The 18,698-nt window shown below is 38.7% G+C and overlaps 1 long non-coding RNA gene across 4 annotated transcripts in view; it reads left to right on the forward strand.

Annotated features, from left to right (window-relative positions):
- Positions 1-18,698, forward strand: part of LOC120312771 — a 55,479-nt gene that overhangs the window by 9,586 nt on the left and 27,195 nt on the right. For 2 of the 4 annotated variants that reach the window (XR_005557961.1, XR_005557960.1), the window contains exons 2-3: positions 11,915-12,034; positions 16,565-16,686. This is a non-coding gene — a long non-coding RNA (uncharacterized LOC120312771). Of the gene's footprint in view, positions 1-11,024; positions 11,039-11,340; positions 11,478-11,914; positions 12,035-16,564; positions 16,687-18,698 lie in introns of those variants that run through there. The other 2 variants (XR_005557959.1, XR_005557962.1) reach the window with 2 other exon arrangements.

An 18,698-nucleotide genomic window follows, 5' to 3' on the forward strand; every position in this document is an offset into this window, starting at 1 on the left:
CTGTACTTATATACTATTGCTTCTAGTTCACCCTGTTTGTTCCCCAAGTTTTGAGCATTTTTATATAAGCATTTAAGATTTTTATGTCTGTCCGTGTTTCCTGAATTTTCTAATTATTTGAGTATTTCTTTTTTCTCATCACTCCCTATCTCATTGTTTGATTTGTTTTCTTGCAATTTATGATTGGTTTGTGTTCTATAGATTCTAAAGATCGTCATCCTTCCCCTTCAATTTTAGTTTAAAGCCCTTCTGATGAATTGGGCCAATCTTTTTCTGAATACATTTTCCCCTGTTTTTCTGAGATGCAGCCCATCCCTTGCCAAGAGTCCTTTGCATAGAAAATGCAGTCCATGGTCCAGAAAACCAAAGTTTTCTTGGTGATGCCAACCCTTTAGCTAGTGGTTTATTTCTAGAATTCTTTTCTACCTCAATGGGGGCTGGCCTTTCGTTGGGAGTACTGATGAGAACACTAGTTGTGCTCCCAGCTTCTTAACTTTATTGCTGAGTTACTTATAATCTCTCAATATTGTGCTCAGGTTCTTTGTTGTGTCATTCATCTCAATATGAAGAAGGAGGAAAGGGTTGTAATCTGTGGGACTAATTACTCAGGCAGGCAAAAACCAGTTTGAACAATTCCTGTCACTAGCAGTGCATCAATACTTGGTTTATCCAGTGGGGGGGGGTGGGAGTAGAAAATGCTAGGAAGGAGAGTCAACCTTGTCTTATGCTGCCCTAAGAGAGAAATATTCTCTGATACACTTGAAATGGCCTCATCCCTATTTCCTTCTTAGTGAATGTGAAGTTTTCATGATATAAGTCTTGTATGAAATGCCTTCCCCTTTAAACTCTCAGGAAAGAGAGAAAGGAAAGCTGCTGTCAGAATCCAATTATATTTCATTTCTATCTACCTACTCTGATGAAAAATTAATTCTTACTCTATTCTGGATTCTGTCGTACTAAGAAAGGGGAGGAGGGAAAGCATGGGAGGGTTTATGACTCTCACTTCCTTCCCTAGCTACAAAGTGGAATCTCATTGAGAGAACTAACCATAACAATATGGTCATCGCCTTTCATCTTAGTTTCTCTGAAATTCTCCCCTTTGCCAGCAGTAAGGAAAAAGGGGTGGAAACTACGATGCCTGGGATCTGGGAAAAGAGGATGAGTGATCGTGCCAATGGAGCGGACTGACAGATTGAATTCTCCGGAAGAACTGTGGGGTGGGGGGCTGCTTGGGAATACTTTAAAACATTGAATGGTGGGAGAGGATTCCCCAGATCCTGTCTAACATGCTAACGATCAGCTTCTCTTAATAAAGATCCCTGTTAGAAGAGACATTCCAAGAGTTCTGTTTTCTTAAATGTAAAATTGAGGTGGGTCCTTACATTAGACAGGATCTGCAAAAATTAGTCCACTGGAAGGGAGAACTTTGCCGGGGAATTTTGCAAAAAATGCCATGTCAGATGAAGGAGCAGGGAAGAGAGAAAACTCCCTGGAGAGGGAGACACTGCCCCGACTGAAAACTTGCCAGATGTCGGAAACTGAGAGGTCAGATTCCTCAGGAGAAGAGGTGATGGAGACATGTAACCACAAGCCTCATTGGTCAATGGGCATTGGAAAGAAAGGCGAGTGGTAAAAGAAATAAAAAAAGGTGACCCTGAAACGGGGGGGGGGGGAACCAACCAGAATGGAAGCAGGAGATGGGGAAATCCCTGTATGCAAGCGAAGAGGAAGGATGCTGGGCATCGCACTTGAGCTGGATCCTAGAGAAAGCTATCAACTTGATGAAGAGAACCCTCAGCTCCCTAGGAGAGGAGAATTCTGAGCCCCGTGGCTGCACCAGCTCTTAGAGCCGCAACTGGAGAGACACTGAGGGAGAATTGGAACCTGCAGCCCCTGGGATGTTCGCTGATCCAGTAGTTCTCACTCCCCGCCGACCCGCAGATGGTGATCTGGATGGAAGACAGTACCACCAACAACGAAGGCATCAATCCATTCAAAGACTCCCGCCACTGGATGCAAGATTCAAGGGGGAGCCGACACGCTTGGGGTTTTTCCTAACCCAAGACCTCAGCTACATGGAGGAATACGGGCGGCACATCCCTAGCGACAAAGCCCATATCTGGATCATGCAATCTGCTCTGGATGGGCTGGCCGCAGATTGAATGGTGAACTTGCACGACTCCAGTGCCCCAGAGCTCAATGACTTCAACTGGTTCATGTCCCCTCTGAGAAGGCAATTTGAGGACCCCCTGGCTGATTGCAAAGCCTGCGAAAGGATCAAAATGATGAGGCAAGCAAACACCTGGTAGCCGAATATACGAAAGAATTCCGGACCATTGTCAGCAAACTGAACTGGCCGGAAGACATCCTCCTTAGCCTTTTCAAAGACGGCCTAAATTACAACCTATATGAGGCTTGCCTGCCCCGAGGGGACCCACACCAAATTGACGAATGGTACATCCTGGCAGAGGAAGCAGAGATCGAAGAGGCACTGCCGAGGAAAACAATGGAGCCGCTCACAGCCTGAGTCGACGTGTAAACAGTGAAACCATCGGCTATGGCCAAGAAGCAAATGGGCTGCTTCAAATGTGGGAGAGAGGGGCACCGGGCTGTAGAATGCCGCTCGAAAGCCCCCCAGCACAACCCAGACAGATCACTGGCCAGCAAATCTGGGAAGTCTCCAGCTAAGCTAAAAGAATCTGCCATGAGAGTGATGGAGGCTGTGGTTTCCCCTACCTCTGTCCAAACTTGATTAACTATGATAAATTGGTCAGCTATAAAGACATTTTAGACAATGAAGGAAAACTGAAAGATAGGCAAGTTCTTCAACAACAAGATATTGACCTAACATGGTGGTCCTATTTGCAAATTCAAACAAGATACGAGAAAGATTTTATAAAGGGATTTTATAAAGAACAGACTCCGCTGGATAAAATTTTGTTGAAAATGGATGAGAATTTTGTTGCAATATTCATGAACAGGAAGAGTCATGTGGTAACTCAGTCAGCCAATGTGAAGAAAGTGCTACTGAGTCTGTGCAAAAAGAGTATTGAGTTAAGAGCTGAATTTCCAGTCTCAAGGTTTATCTCTGGTCTGTCTCTTTAAGAAGTCTTCATTAAGCTATGTTGCTGTAAAGAAGAATGGTATTGTAAATATTTTTATATAAATATAAAGTTATTTGAATCAGCTAAATGCAGTCAACTGTGAGAGCTTCTGATTTATTTTTCACCAATAGAGAATTTAAAATTCTCTAACAGGTTATGGGCCCAGAGCTTACTAAGGACTGCATTATAATTTAAAGCTGGAAGAAATTGCCTGTGTTTAGAAAGTATAAGAACAAGGCAGAATTAGCAGAATGGCTGCAATGGAATTTGAGGAAAACTCTGTGCCTCATTTGGGCCAGAAGAATTACATTGTGTGGGCTGCAAAAATGGAATGTTTGCTGAAAGCTAAAGAGCTGTGGTATATTGTTGAAAATCCACCACAAGTGTTTGCAGCAGCAGATCAGAAAAGCCATGATCAAGCTATGGCTTATCTTGAATTTAGATGATGACCAATTTCTAAATGTTGCAAATTTAAAGACTGCAAAGGAGATTTGGTTGAAATTGAGAGCTGTGCACCTGAATGTTTCTGCATGCAATATAGTGCAATTGTCACGAAAACTTTACAGGGCCTGTTTGCAACCAGGTGAATCTGTGGAACAGCATTTAAATAAAATGCAAAGTTTATTTTTGGACTTAGAACAACATGGGATTAAATTCCCTGAGTCCCAGAAGGTTTTATTGGTGTTGAATAGTTTAGATAAAACCTGGGACACAGTTTCTGCCATATTTGAGTATAAAGAAGAGCAAGACTTAAAGTTTGAGGCTTTAAAGGCATGTTTGCTTAATGAAGAAGAAAAACACCATTTTAGAAGCAGCCACGAGGAGGAGAAATTCCTGAGGAGGAGGACCAGACTGCAAGTCTCCAGAGGAGAAGAATCAAGCAGATCGGACCCGGACCAAATTGCAACAAAAGAGAGATTTTGCAAGCAGAGAGTTTTGCAAGGAAAGAATTGCTACATTTGTGGAGCGAAGACACATTTGCAAAGGAACTGTTTGCAGAGGAACTGTTTGCAGCAAAGGACATTTGTGCAACCAAAAAGGACTGCTTTGCAAAAGGAACATTTTGGTGTTGCAAAAGTTTGCAATAATAACAACAGAGACAAGTGGCTAATAGATAGTGGGGCAAGTCAAACAATTGTTCATGACTCTGAATTATTTTGCAGGTTTGTTCCAGTAGCACAAGAAACTGTGGCTTTGGCAAATGGCCAGAAAGCAAAAGTCATTGGAAGAGGTGATGTAAAAATTCCATATTTGGAATCAAAGTTTACCAATGTGCTTTGTGTACCTGAGATGGAACATAATTTGTTAAGTGTGTCTAATTTAGACAAACAAGGTTTTGAGGTCATTTTTGTAAATGGGAAATGTCTCATCAAAAGGAATGGGAATATTTGTGCAGAAGGCATAAAGGAAGATAATCTATATGTATTGCAGGGACAAAAGGTTCAATGTTCCCATATATTTAATAATGCTGCAGAGCATGATTCATGTGTTCATCTTCTTCATAGAAGACTTGGCCATGCAAGCTTTAAAGTTTTGCAGCAAATGCAAGATTTTGCAGAAGGGCTAAATTTGAAGGGATGCAAAACATATTTGGACTGTGCAGTATGCAAAGCATCAAAGTCAAAGGCATTCCCAGTTAGTAAATGTAGCACAAGACAAACAAAAAGAGTTTTAGAGCTGGTCCATGCAGATCTGGTGGGACCTATGCAAGCCAGTTTGGGAGGAGCAAAATATGCACTGGTAATTGTTGATGATTATAGCAGGTATCCATTTTGCTACTTGCTTAGAGCAAAGACAGAGGTGCTACAACAATTCAAACAGTGGGTAAGTTTTGTAGAGAGAAGGTACAGACAACACCTCTGTCAGTTGCAAACTGACAGAGGTACTGAATTTATGTCAACTAAATTCCAACAATGGTTGGGGCAATTGGGGATAAGACACAGACGTACAAATCCTTACACAGCAGCAGAGAATGGTGTAGCTGAAAGAAGGAATGGTGTTTTGCAAACAATGAAAGATTCATTATTGGAGAATTCTGGTATGAGCAGGTCATATTGGGGAGAAGCCATATTGACTGCTAAATATATAGTTAAAAGGCTGTGGAGTTCCTCCATTAATAATACTCCATATGTCATTCTATATGGGAGAAAGCCATCACTGGCACATTTGAGAATTTTTGGAAGTACTACATGGGTACGTATTCCAAAAGCAATCAGAAGAAAGGGACAGCAAAAGGCAAGAAAGCTCAGGTTTGTGGGCTATGAGCCAGGGTCAAAAGGATATCGCTTTAGTGATGGAAGTAAAAGAATTATAATTTCAAGGTCTGCTAATTTTGCAGAACAAAATTGGGACAGAATTAATGCAAATTCTGGGTATGTCTCACTTAATGACGGTGATCTGTTTAGTGACAATAACTCATCTAATGATAAAAAAATGATGATTGAAGATGTCAATGTTCAGGGAAGAGAAGCTGAACAAGACATGAAACCAGAAAGACTTGAGACACAGGAGCAGTTAATACCACATAGGTCAGAGCAATGTAACAAAGGAATTCCGCCTGATAAATATTCTGCCAGCAAGATAAAGGTTTGCAATGTATGGTATGAGCCAAGAAGTTATAAAGAGGTGTTGGCATTACCAAAAGCTGAACAAGAAAGATGGAAGGAGGCCATGGATAAAGAGATGAAATCCATGGGAAGCCATGAAGTATTTAAATCAGTGACTTTGCCACAGGGAACCAAAGCTGTGGGTTGTAAGTGGATATATATAAGAAAAAGGTATTGCCAAAAAATGATGTACAGTATAAGGCCAGGTTAGTGGCACAAGATTTTTCACAATTAAAGAATATGCACTATGATGAAGTATTTGTGCCAACTGTGAAAAGTGAGAGTATAAGATTAGCACTGGCATTGGCAGCAGCATATAAGCATAAAATCTGGCACTTTGATATCACAACTGCATTCCTCAATGCTGAGTTAGAGGAAGAAATTTATATGATCCAAGCACCAGGATATGAAATTGCAAAACCTAACATGGTATATAAATTAAACAAGGCTATTTATGGGCTGAAGCAGTCAGCCAGAAACTGGAATATCTGTTTAGATACTGCTTTAAAGGATCTTGGATTTAAAAGTTGCAAAGCTGATAATTGTATATATACTGGACAGCTACAAGGAGGGAATTGTCTACTGTTATCATTTGTGGATGATCTTTGCTTCATCGCAAAGGATGCATCACAAGTCAAAGAATTTGCTGATAAATTAGGAAAGAAATTTGAATTAAAGAATTTGGGAGAAATAAAAATTTATCTTGGTGTAGAGATACAGAAAAATGAAAAAGGTGGTTATATTCTCAGTCAAAGGAGAAAAATTGAGCAGTTATTGAAGAAATATAATATGAAGGATTGCAATACTGCTCCCACACTCATGAGTGTGGATTTTTATAATAGTTTAAGTGCGGACAAAGGTGAAACCTGTGATCAAGAGATATATCACTCAGCAATAGGGAGTTTGTTATATCTATCACAGTGGTCCAGACCAGACATAGCTTGCGCAGTAAGCATTTTGAGTCGTTTTACTGCTGCACCTACAAAGTTACATTGGATGGGTGTAAAAAGGGTTTCAGATATTTAAAGGGAACTATAAATTTGGGTCTTCAAATACAGATTACTGAGGAATTGAAATTAAAGTGTTATGTCGATAGTGACTATGCAAATGACATAAACACAAGGAAATCAAATTCTGGGATTATAATATTGTTTGGAGGGACTCTGATTGGATGGAAGTCCAGAAAACAAACAACTGTTGCTATTTCAACAGCGGAAGCAGAGTTTATTGCTTTATCTGAATTGTGTTCTGAAGTTACATGGTATGTACAGTTGTTGCAAGATTTAAATATTAATGTAAAAGAATCTGTAAAGGTATTTGAAGACAATGCTGCCTGTATAAAAATGGCAACTGGTGACAGGGTGAAGAACAGAAGTAAACATGTAGACATTAAGTATTGTAATGTCAGGGAAGCTGTAAAAGGAAAATTGATTAGTTTACATCATTGTTCTTCTGAGGATAATTTGGCAGACATGATGACTAAACCATTGGGTAATGTTCACTATGGAAAATGTGTTAAGTCAATAGGTCTGATGTCTCTTCCTGTCATGAAGGGAGGAGTGTTGGAATATTCATGAACAGGAAGAGTCATGTGGTAACTCAGTCAGCCAATGTGAAGAAAGTGCTACTGAGTCTGTGCAAAAAGAGTATTGAGTTAGGAGCTGGATTTCCAGTCTCAAGGTTTATCTCTGGTCTGTCTCTTTAAGAAGTCTTCATTAAGCTATGTTGCTGTAAAGAAGAATGGTATTGTAAATATTTTTATATAAATATAAAGTTATTTGAATCAGCTAAATGCAGTCAACTGTGAGAGCTTCTGATTTATTTTTCACCAATAGAGAATTTAAAATTCTCTAACAAATTTGATTAAGAAACTTTACAAATTTCTGCTAAATTGGAAGATGGAAGAAGAACAAGTAAAAGAAAAAATGATAGTATGGGCAAAGAATTTTGGATGTTCTATAGATTTGGAAGATTGGCAAAAACTTTGGGATAAAAATATTAGACTTACTAAGGCAGCAACATGTAGAGAAAATTTATATAAGATGTTTTACAGATGGCCTATGACACCAGTTTGATTAGCGAAAATGTTTAAAAATGTATCGAATATTTGATGGAAATGTAAACAACTGCCAGGCACTTATTATCATGCCTGGTGGACATGCCCTAATGCAAAGAAATATTGGCTTAAGATTCATAGATGGTTGGAAAAGATAATAAAAATACAGATAGAATTTAATAAAGAATTGTTTTTGCTAGGAATAATAAGATCTGATTATGGTAAAGAGAATGATTATTTAATAATACATGTTTTAACAGCTGCAAGAATATTTGCCCAATTCTGGAAAAATGAAAATTTACCATCTGATCAAGCTATAATTACTAAAATTTTAGATTGTGAAGAAATGGATAGATTAACATTGGAGATTAAAGAGAAAGATGATTCAATTTATTTTAAAACTTGGGAAAAATTTTACCAATGGTTAGAGATATGTAAATGATGGGCTTTTAACTAAGTTTTAGATTTTAGGTCAATAATATTCTTATTTTTAGTGTGTTTAAATGATAATGTGATAATTATGATCATTTGAAAATGTACTAATGAAGATAATGATGATTAGATGAGATTTTAATAATTTTGTTTACCTATTTAAAGGAAGTCTATCAATTTTTAGTATGATGGTTACAGTTAACTTCATTGCATAATTGTTGACTACGATGTGAATTATGTTATTTAACACTTAGACCCGGACAGAAACTTATTAAAGTTTGTTAAATGAAATTATTGTTGGGGGTTGCCCCCATTATTGTATTTACCCCTACCCAAATTCCACATCCCTCCCTTTTCCCATACCCTTATTGATCCTATCCTTTTTTACCTATACAAAATTCAATAAAATATTTATTAAAAAAAATAAAATAAAACCTAGCCAGCCACTAAAATGAAAAATGGAGTGCCAAGCGATGTTTGAAAGATTGAAGAGACTTTTTTCTGCTGAACCAGTACTGAGGCACCCAGACATGGACGAGCCCTTCGTAATACAGGCAGATGCAAGTGATGTGGCAGTGGGGGCTGTACTATTACAAGAAAACGATGAAGGGGTATTGCAACCCTGTGCATATACATCTAAGAAACTCACCGAAATGGAACAGGGCTGGCCCGTGTGGGAGAAAGAGACATACGGGATATGTTGGTTATTACTCACATGGTGCCAGTTCCTGGAAAGCAATAAAATCCCTTTCCAGGTGTGGACAGACCACAAAAATTTGGAAGCCTTGAAAACACCCAGGAAGCTCAACCTCAAGCAAACCCGCTGGTCCCAGTATTTTCACCAATTCCACTTTATGCTCAAACATTTGCCGGGGGGGGGGAGAATTTCCTGGCAGATGCACTATCTTGCATGTCCCAATATAACAGCACGCGAGCCACTGACTCTAAACCGATGATGGTAGAATCACAACTGGCAGCACCAGTAACCACCAGAGCCCAAGCTAAATTAAAACCGCGGCTGGGTAGCCAAACCGGAATTGAATTCCAGAGAAGTTTGGAAACAGATGAATAGTTCCAGAAAAATAAACATGTGTGCACAATGAAAGACGGACTACCTTGGGTGGGGGAAAAGTTAAATATACCAACCACCCAAAGAGTCACATTCATGCAGCTTTGCCATGAAACAAAACCAGCAGGGCATTTTGGATTTGTAAAAACATTACACTTAACTAAACGGCAATTTTGGTGGCCATCCATGAAAAAGGATAGAAAGTTACGTGGCCAGCTGCCCAAAGTGTCCAACTGCCAAGAGGCTGCAAGGGACATTGCCCGGACTGTTACAAACAGTGGCAAATCCCTCAGCCCCCTGGAGGGAAATAGCCATGGATTTTATAGTGGAATTACCAGAAAGCAATGGGAATACTGTTGTCTGGACAGTTACAAACTTGTTTTCCAAACAGGTGACTTTATCCCTTGCCAAAAGATTCCCATCGCAAAAGCTTTAGCGAAATGTTTCATGGAGCATATTTACAGATTGCATGGGGCACCCCAACGCATCATATCTGATAGGGGAGTGCAATTTATGTCTGCAGTTTGGAAGGAATTTTTATCCCTCTTAGGGACCACTCAGGGACTGACATCTAGCCATCACCTGCAAGGGAATGGTCAATCGGAAAAATCAAACTCAGTACTTGAGCAATATTTAAGATGCTTTCTTAATTTCCAACAATCAGATTGGACCAACCTACTCCCTTTTGCAGAAGTGGCTTACAATAATGCAGTCCTCTCCAACACAGGTTACACTCCTTTTCAAACAGCTACCCGTCAAAGTTTTAACCCATGTCAGAACTAACCCCAAACGAACCGGCAATCCCATCACTGAAAGAATGGATGGAACAATTACAAAACACCTGGCCAATAGTTAGAAAAGCACTAGATGAAGCTAGGCAAGCATACAAAACACAAGCAGATAAAAAAAGGGTCGAACCTACACCATTCATTATAGGAGAAATGGTGTACTTATCTACAAAATACCTAAAATTCCTACAACCCTGTAAAAAACTTGGACTAAAATATATAGGGCCTTTTCTAATTAAAAGAATTATAAACCCAGTAACAGTAGAACTAGAACTACCCGAAAATCTTAGGCAAATACACCCAATTTTCCACTGCAGTTTGCTGAAAAGAGAACAACAGTCACCCTTGCGGCCAAAAATCCCTCCACCACCACCCCCAATCATGGTGGAAGGAGAACAACACTTTGAGATAAAGGAAATCCTAGACTCTAGGAGATATCATGGGACAACTCAATACCTAGTAGCATTGAAACACCTCCCCGCCTCACAAAACAAGTGGGTCCATAAACATCATGTCAGAGCCCCAAAGCTGTTAAAGAAGTTTCATACAGTGTATCCTAACAAGCCAAACTAACTTTTATACCTGTTTTTTTTTACAGGTGGATCTCTCTTATTTTTAAGGGGAGCAGGATGTCAGAGTCCAATTATATTTCATTTCTATCTACCTACTCTGATGAAAAATTAATTCTTACTCTATTCTGGATTCTGTCATACTAAGAAAGGGGAGGAGGGAAAGCATGGGGGGGGGTTATGACTCTCACTTCCTTCCCTAACTACAAAGTGATCGTTTGTGGATTCTCATTGAGAGAACTAACCATAACAATATGGCCATCGCCTTTCATCTTAGTTTCTCTGAAATTCTCCCCTTTGCCAGCAGTAAGGAAAAAGGGGTGGAAACTACGATGCCTGGGATCTGGGAAAAGAGGAGAGTGATCGTGCCAATGGAGCAGACTGACAGATTGAATTCTCCGGAAGAACTGTGGGGTGAGGGGCTGCTTGGGAATACTTTAAAACATTGAATGGTGGAAGAGCATTCCCCAGATTCTGTCTAGCATGCCTACAATCAGCTTCTTTTAATAAAGATCCCTGTAGGAAGAGACATTCCAAGAGTTCTGTTTTCTTAAGTTGTAAGATTGAGGTGGGTCCTTACAGCTGCCTCCCCATCTCCTTTTAACTTCAGACTCAGTACTTGGATCAGGAGAGCTGAATTTAAAAGAAGGAGATATTTCTCAAGCTGCGGCAATCAGCTACAGCACAGAAAGTAATGGATGTTACTTTCTTTGCAGGCAGCAACCTTACAAATGTCACTATGGGCATGAAGTAAAGGGACCACAGGATGGGCAGTAATTTGGAAAGGGATATCCCCCCCCCGGGATAGAAGAAAAAGACATTGCTTGGCTACAGTGAAAAGCCTTTTGTCCCAGTTAAGTGTAAATTAATAGTTATATGTTTTAAATGTATAATTCTATAAAATAAATTTCGGGAATCTAATCCATTGGTCAAAGAAAGGATAAGGATTGGAATATATCTTCCCAACATTTTTTCTCAATTAATTATGGGTAATTCTGTTTGAAAATACTTATACATTAGGGGAAATTTAAAAAAAAATAAAATAGCCAAATTCTTACTGAACATATGTGACAGTGATATGTTCAAAGTATAACTTTTTTTTATCTTTCTTGAGTGATCCTTGCTATTTCATATAAATTTGCATTTTCTTTGTTTATAATAGTATAAAATGAATCAACTAAAACTAGAAGAGATCCAAACTCTCTTCCAAATCTATTATTTTATACTCTATGTTCTAACATACAAGAAATTGTTAAGTTATAAAAAATATACTGAAATTGCAATTGGCAGGGTCCGTGTCGAAGAGAGATGGAAGAAACATTAAACAATCTGAAGATTCTGAATGTTTTAAGCCCAAGAGGATTGCATGTTCCAAACTGTGACAGGAAGGGATTTTATAAGAAAAAACAGGTGAGATGAACTATTTACTACTGTATTTCCATTTCTTCTTCTTGCACATGCAGATCAATTGCTGTGTAATCCATCAGTAAGTGACAACAAAAAATTCATGTTCATTTCCTGCTGTTTTAAATGTAAAATAAATTGGCAATAGATTAGAGCACCTTTTGGCTTTGGTCTAAAACAACATGTCAAATGTGGTTGTTTTGTTGTTTTTACTGACAGAATAACTTCCAAAATAGATCACAAATCAGCTGACCAAGTCCTAGATACCAGTGCCCTTCAGTTTAAAAAAGGCAGCAGCTCTCTGAAGAAAAAAAATAGCAAAAATGACTGAAAAAATATTGTCATCATCATATGACTATAGTAGATCAATGCTTTGAATTATAATAGCTGCCTGTGAGTGGCTAGAAAAATTGAGTTGGGTTATGTTACAAATGGCAACATCAGCAACTCCATGTATCATTCCTTTTTATTCTACAGAAGATCACTTCCAAAATCTCATTAAAATGACATGCAAGGAACATTTATTTCATAATAATACTGACTTTTCATCTGGACTTGCCTTTGGGGCTATGATGGTTCTCACAAATGTGAATTATTACAGCTTTTTGTGCCATTATTATACTCAGCGTGGTCTACCTCAGTGTAGCTGATTCAGTAGTGCCGATAAAGCGCCTTCAGTTAAACAATGTATTTTGCCATTCAGTTCATTCTCATTTGATTTTACAAGTATATGACCTTAATTGTTTTCTTCGAGAAAACTGAGAAACTCAGCAGTGTGGCTGGGAATTTTCACAGCTGGAATCCCAGAATATTTATACAACATAATGTTTAGAAAACTGATCTATTAATTAAATTAGAGATGTTGAATTTCCATGTCTTTGATTCAAAATGTTTCATTTTGAATAGCAGAAATTTTATTTGAATTGTCACATTAAGTTGAAAAATTGGAAAAAACTTTTATATGCAGACACCTAAACAAGTTAATGAATATTCAGTAGCACAAAGTGAATGGGAAAATGTTCAGATCAAAAAGTTATGAATGATAAATATACATTTAGAAAAACTACTAAAAAATCTCACTGGTAACAGAAGGATACTCTGAAAAGTAAATACAGAAAATCCCCAAGTTACGAATGTTCACTTATACTCATTCAAAATTATGCTCCCTAGTGCTTATGAGGAAGTCCCAAAATTATGAATATTGCAGCACCATGGCAGTCATTTGCCCTTACAAACAACTGCAGAGGCTCTGTAACATTCATCCTGGTCATTCCCTCCCTCCATGTGGGAGACCTTCTCCAGGTTACTGCCATCCATCTGAGGCTGACGCCTGGATTGAGCTGCCAGAGGACCATGGAAGTGTCCCCTGGCCTCAGATCCAGGTGGCAGCAGGAACTGTGGCAGAGAGGAGACAGATCTTTTCAAGGTGACTCCAGCGCGGCAGGAAGGGAGGGGGAAGCATGAAGTATCTTAGTGGGTCAGGGAAGCCTTGAGGGCCTGTTCCATCACTACCCTGAGATACCTCATGTTCACTTAATGAGCTGTGTGTCTCTTAACAAGGTAGGGATTGACCTCGTTCAAGGTACAAGATTCACTCCCATGAGTTTTCAAGTTATGAATGGAATGGGCAGGCTCTATTACACTCGTAACTTGAGGACTACCTATATTTTGATGCAAATCAAAATAAAGTAAAAACTGCTATGACTAATCCTGGTTCAGGCCTAAACTGGAGTTCTTTGATGACAATCCTTCTTCAGACATTTTTAGTAATTCCATTACTTTGTGCAATGTAGCAAATTTTTCTCTGCATATTCTTTCATGAAGAAGATTTTATCTCTTACAGGCCAAATTATCTTTGAAGTTAAAAACCAGCAGATAAGTTATACTACTTAGTTTGCAGGCTCATATGATCAAATATTTTTCTGTATACATAAAACTCCTTAACCATAACTTTTTAGAGAAAACATTAGAATGAAATGTCCCTGATGATTAATTTTATGGTATGGAGAAGGAACTTTCTTGTTTGTTTTAGGTATTTTTCTTTCTGGGGGGGGGGTTAATAATATGGTGGAGGATTTCTTTCATCTGATGACCAGATCAAAGTACTACACATTAGAGTGGGATATACAGATAAAAAAAATTTTTTTTAAAAAATCCCTGATTAATTTATAATAGATTAATGGAAATTTTGACTTCTAGTTGTCTAAAAACAAGAGAAATAAAGCTAGAATGAAAAAACAAAGCTTTGAGATGGGTGAAACAAGTATAAATGTTTATATTGAAGAAATATCTATTGCCCCAGAATAAGTTCCTATACTGAGAATTTCTTAATTTATCTCTTACTTTTTGATGAATTTTCAGGGTTTAGGTCTGTTCAGTCTATAATCTAATTCAAACTTTACCAATATGTAGGTCTATAGTTATGCTGAGATTCTAGGAATCATGAGCAGTTTCAGTATATGCCTCATCTATTGTTCCCAAGAAAGCAGAACTCTTGAAACAAGCATTGTTTCAAACAGGAACTTTTATTTGGAGTCAGTGAAAGAAGAAAGCCAAGGCAAGATCTAAAGAATTCCCATACAGAACACTACATTAAAATATCCCTTTTTAAACTCCTCCCTAGAGCCCAACTGTCCAGTTCATTTCCAATCAGTCCACAGGTGCAAAGTTGTTATGGGAACCAGAGCGATAAGAGACGGTTCCCAGGCATAGCCTTTACAACAGAGCAGAGATAAGGCAGATGGGCCCTGGCACATTGCTTCCCCTTCTTCACACCAAAAGGGATATATCAAAAACAGAGAGAATAAAGTAAAAGAAATATATCCACTATCCCTCTCCCAAACAAGTGAAACCTCCCCCTCCACTAGAATGGCAGAGCCCCTAAAAGAAGGAGAAAGCCACCTGGAGAATACACAAAATAATAAAATGGGAGAAAACAAAAGAAAAGATGTTAGTCAGGTTTGTCTGGATGAAGCGCATGAAACTATTTGAGCAACCTGGGAACTCTAACATGTTTTTTGTGAACCCATTCATTTTGGGATGCTGGGAGGTCTTTCCGGGCCTCTAAAAATTGAGCCATGCCATTATATTTACGGGAGTCTAGAATCTCCTTAATCTCAAAATGTTGCTCACCTTCTACCATGATGGGCATTGGTGCTGGGGGGAACTGCTGGCCATAAAGGTGAGGTTATTTCAGATTTTAACAGGCTGAAGTGGAATACAGGGTGAATTTGCCTCAGAGTTTTGGAGAGCTCCAATTCTACTGTAACTGGGTTTATGATACGTTTGATATTTTGGCCCTAGTTTCTTTGATGGCTCTAGGGACTACAAGAAACTAATGAACAGGTATACTTTGTCCCCTATGTGGAATGGTTTGGGTTCCATTCTCTTTTTGTCTGCTTGAGCTTTATAAGCTGCCCTGGCTTCAGCTAGTGCTTTTCTGACTACTGGTCAGGTATTTTGTAGCTGCTTAATCTATTCCTTAAGGGAAGGGATGGTGGGTTCCTCCTCTGGTAATTCAGGCATGGGATTGAATACTTGTCCTGTGTCTATTTGGAAAGGGGTAAAGCCAGTGCAGGAATGGACAGTATTGTTATATGCCACTTCCGCTAATGGCAGGAGGTTGGTTCAATTATCTTGCTGGTAGTTGATAAAACATTGCAAGTACTGCTCTAATACTGAGTTTGTTCATTCTGTTTCACCATTCGTTTGGGGATGATGACTAGAACTCAGGCCCTTTCTTTTATATCCTTTCTCTCTCCTTCTTTTATATCTTCTCTACTCTCTCCCCCTTCTTTTATATCTTCTCTTCCCTCCTTTTATATCCTTTCTCTCCACTTCTTTTATATCCTTTCTCTTCCCTCCTTTTATATCCTCTCTTTTCTGCTTCCTTCTTTTATATACTTTCTTTCCCCTCCTCCTTTTATATCATCTCCTCTCCCCCCCTTTCTCTTCAGTGCACCTCCAGCTGACTGCTGTCCTCAAGGCTGCACTTTCTTTCCCCTCCCATTGTCTTTTTTTCTCTCCCTCTCCTGCTAAAATCTCCTCTCTCTCCCTCACCTGCTTTTCTCTTCTGTGTGCACTGGAAGCACCTATCAGCTGGAGCTGCATGTGCTGATCCTAGGCTCTCAGTAGAACCAGGCAACACCTCACACAGCTCCAGTTGAATCTCTGCCTGAAGACTGTGTGGGATTACCTGCCACCCCCAAGGCTGCTGCCAATCAGCTGGAGCTGAATGCACTGATCCTGGGCTCTCAGCAGGACCCAGGCAACACCTCATGCAGTTCCAGCTGAATCTCTGTCTGCCACCCCCAAGGCTGCCTCCGCCAATCAACTGCAGCTGTATGCACAAATCCTGGGCTCTCAGCAGAACCCAGGCAACACCTCATGCAGCTCCAGTTGAATCTCCACCTAAAGACTGCATGGTCTACATGCAGCAGAACCCAGGCAACACCTCACACAACTCTAGCTGACTTTACCCTAACCCTAACCCTAACCTCACCCACTTTTATACTTTATTTTTTACATTTTTTACAGTGCTTTTTCAACCCGTCATACATGTACCACCTACCAGGTGCCAACATACCACCAGTGGTACGCATAGCACTGGTTGAAAAGTCCTGCCCTAAGGTTCCAAAAAGGTAGAAAACGCAAAACAGGTAAGATGTTTTATAGGAAAGTTTCGCCCCTTCATATTCATTGAGAATCTTTTCCTTTCTTTCTTTCTTTCTGGATTTTATTTATCATTTTTTGTCTCTTAAGTTCTTGCAGTTCTCTTAACAGAATCTATTTTGTCAAATCTTTTTTCTTGCCCTCAAACTTATTTTGTAATCTTAGGATATAGGTTACCTTTTCCATGTCTTTTCCTGTAAGTTTTTTCCATCTAAGTCATACTTTCTTCTATTGTTAAGTTCCATCTTGAAATCTTTCTTCTCTGTCTAGTATTCAGTTGTCTGTTTTTTCTGCTCACTGTTTTTATTTTCTGAGAATTTTTGTGTTGCAAAGTTAAATTGGAGATGTGTTCATTTATATTTTTAAAGTTATTTTTAATTTCCTCGTGATTTGAGATCATTGTTGTTTGGATTAGTTGTAACATAGCATAGATCTCCTTCGGGAAAGTATTTGTTTTTTCTTGGTATATTCTTTCTGCAGAGCTCTGGTTTTCCATGATAGCTAAAAATCAGGGTTTTCCTTTCTCTGCGGACAGCTTTAGAGTAACAGTTGAGTTGGTATTTGTAATCCAGAAAGGTCAATTCTTGTTTTAGAGTTTATAATTCTCATTTTGTAAATAGTTCAAAATATTTTCTTTCTTTTTTTTTACAAATTTTATTTATAATACAGTTAAAAACAAACAAACATTGGATTTGATGTGACATTCCAGTATATACATTCTTATCAGATTATTCCACTTTTTACAATCAATTCTTCATCTCTACATATACATCTAAGTTTTATATACAATACTTGTTCTAAAACAACATATATTTCTATCTTAACATTCATCTTTAATCCTGACTGTCCTCTTCAAATTCCTCCAGTGGTTAAATTTATCCCAGGTTTCATAATAAACTGATCCACATTTATCTTTTAATATCATTGTGAGCCTGTCCATTTCCGCACATGCTAATATTTTATGTATTAACTCTTCCTCTGTGGGAATTTCCTTGCTCTTCCATTTTTGCGCTAAAGCAAGCCTAGCTGCAGTCAGGATGTGTAGCAGCAGGTAGATTGTTCCCTTGTCATATTTTTCTGTCATAATTCCCAACAAGAAGAGTTCAGGTTTTAACTCTAAGTCCAGTGTTAGTATATCCCTCAACCAGTTTCGTGTCCTGTTCCAATACTCACGGATCTTTGGGCATTCCCATCACATATGGTAGTATGAACCTAATGCTGTTTTACATTTCCAGCATAGGGGTGAAATGTTTGAACCCATTTTGGCTAACCTTACGGGTGGGAAATGCCATCTATAAAACATCTTGTAAAGATTTTCCTTATATGAGGTAGCTAAAGTGAGTTTCCTATTCCTTTCCCACAGTTCTTGCTAAATATGTAGGTTGATACTAAAACCAAAATCCCTACTCCAAATTAACATGGTCTCCTTAACCTGTTCTTTCTTTTTTGTCACAGCTGTTCTCTGACATTGAAGGTCACCAAAACCAAGTTATCTTTTCCTGGGCTTTGCCAGTCCCTGTAATAAAGCAACTACTGTTGTATATTTTCATCCACCATTAGATGTCAGCACCAATCAGTAATAGACAACTGTTTACTTCTATTTTCATGATATAAAAGGAAAATCTTAACAGATTCCACGGATTTCAAACTTGTCCAAATTAAGTCTTATATTCTTTTCATTTCAATATATTTCTGTTTATACAGAAAGGTTTAATTCGCCGCTTCTGTCTGCAAGGGGATGGGACAAAAGTCCTCCTCCTTCTCACTTTTGGAGGCTTTTTGCTTCTTGGGGTTTTTCTTCTTCAATTTCCAAATAGGAGAGAGAAAATCATTGTTCTTACCCGCTTCCAAACACATTTATAGTCAGCTTAGTGACTATAAGTAGTGCTTTTGGGCTTTGGCTGCTTGTAGCTTGGGCTAGACTCTGAAGTTAAGCTAGCCTTTCTCCTGCTGGTTTCTGGAGGGTTTTTCCTAAGCTGATGGGATTCACTGCCATCTC

The sequence above is a fragment of the Crotalus tigris genome, unplaced genomic scaffold (assembly GCF_016545835.1).
Source record: "Crotalus tigris isolate CLP2741 ecotype Arizona unplaced genomic scaffold, ASM1654583v1 scf7180000018540.1288718, whole genome shotgun sequence".
NCBI lineage: Eukaryota > Metazoa > Chordata > Lepidosauria > Squamata > Viperidae > Crotalus > Crotalus tigris.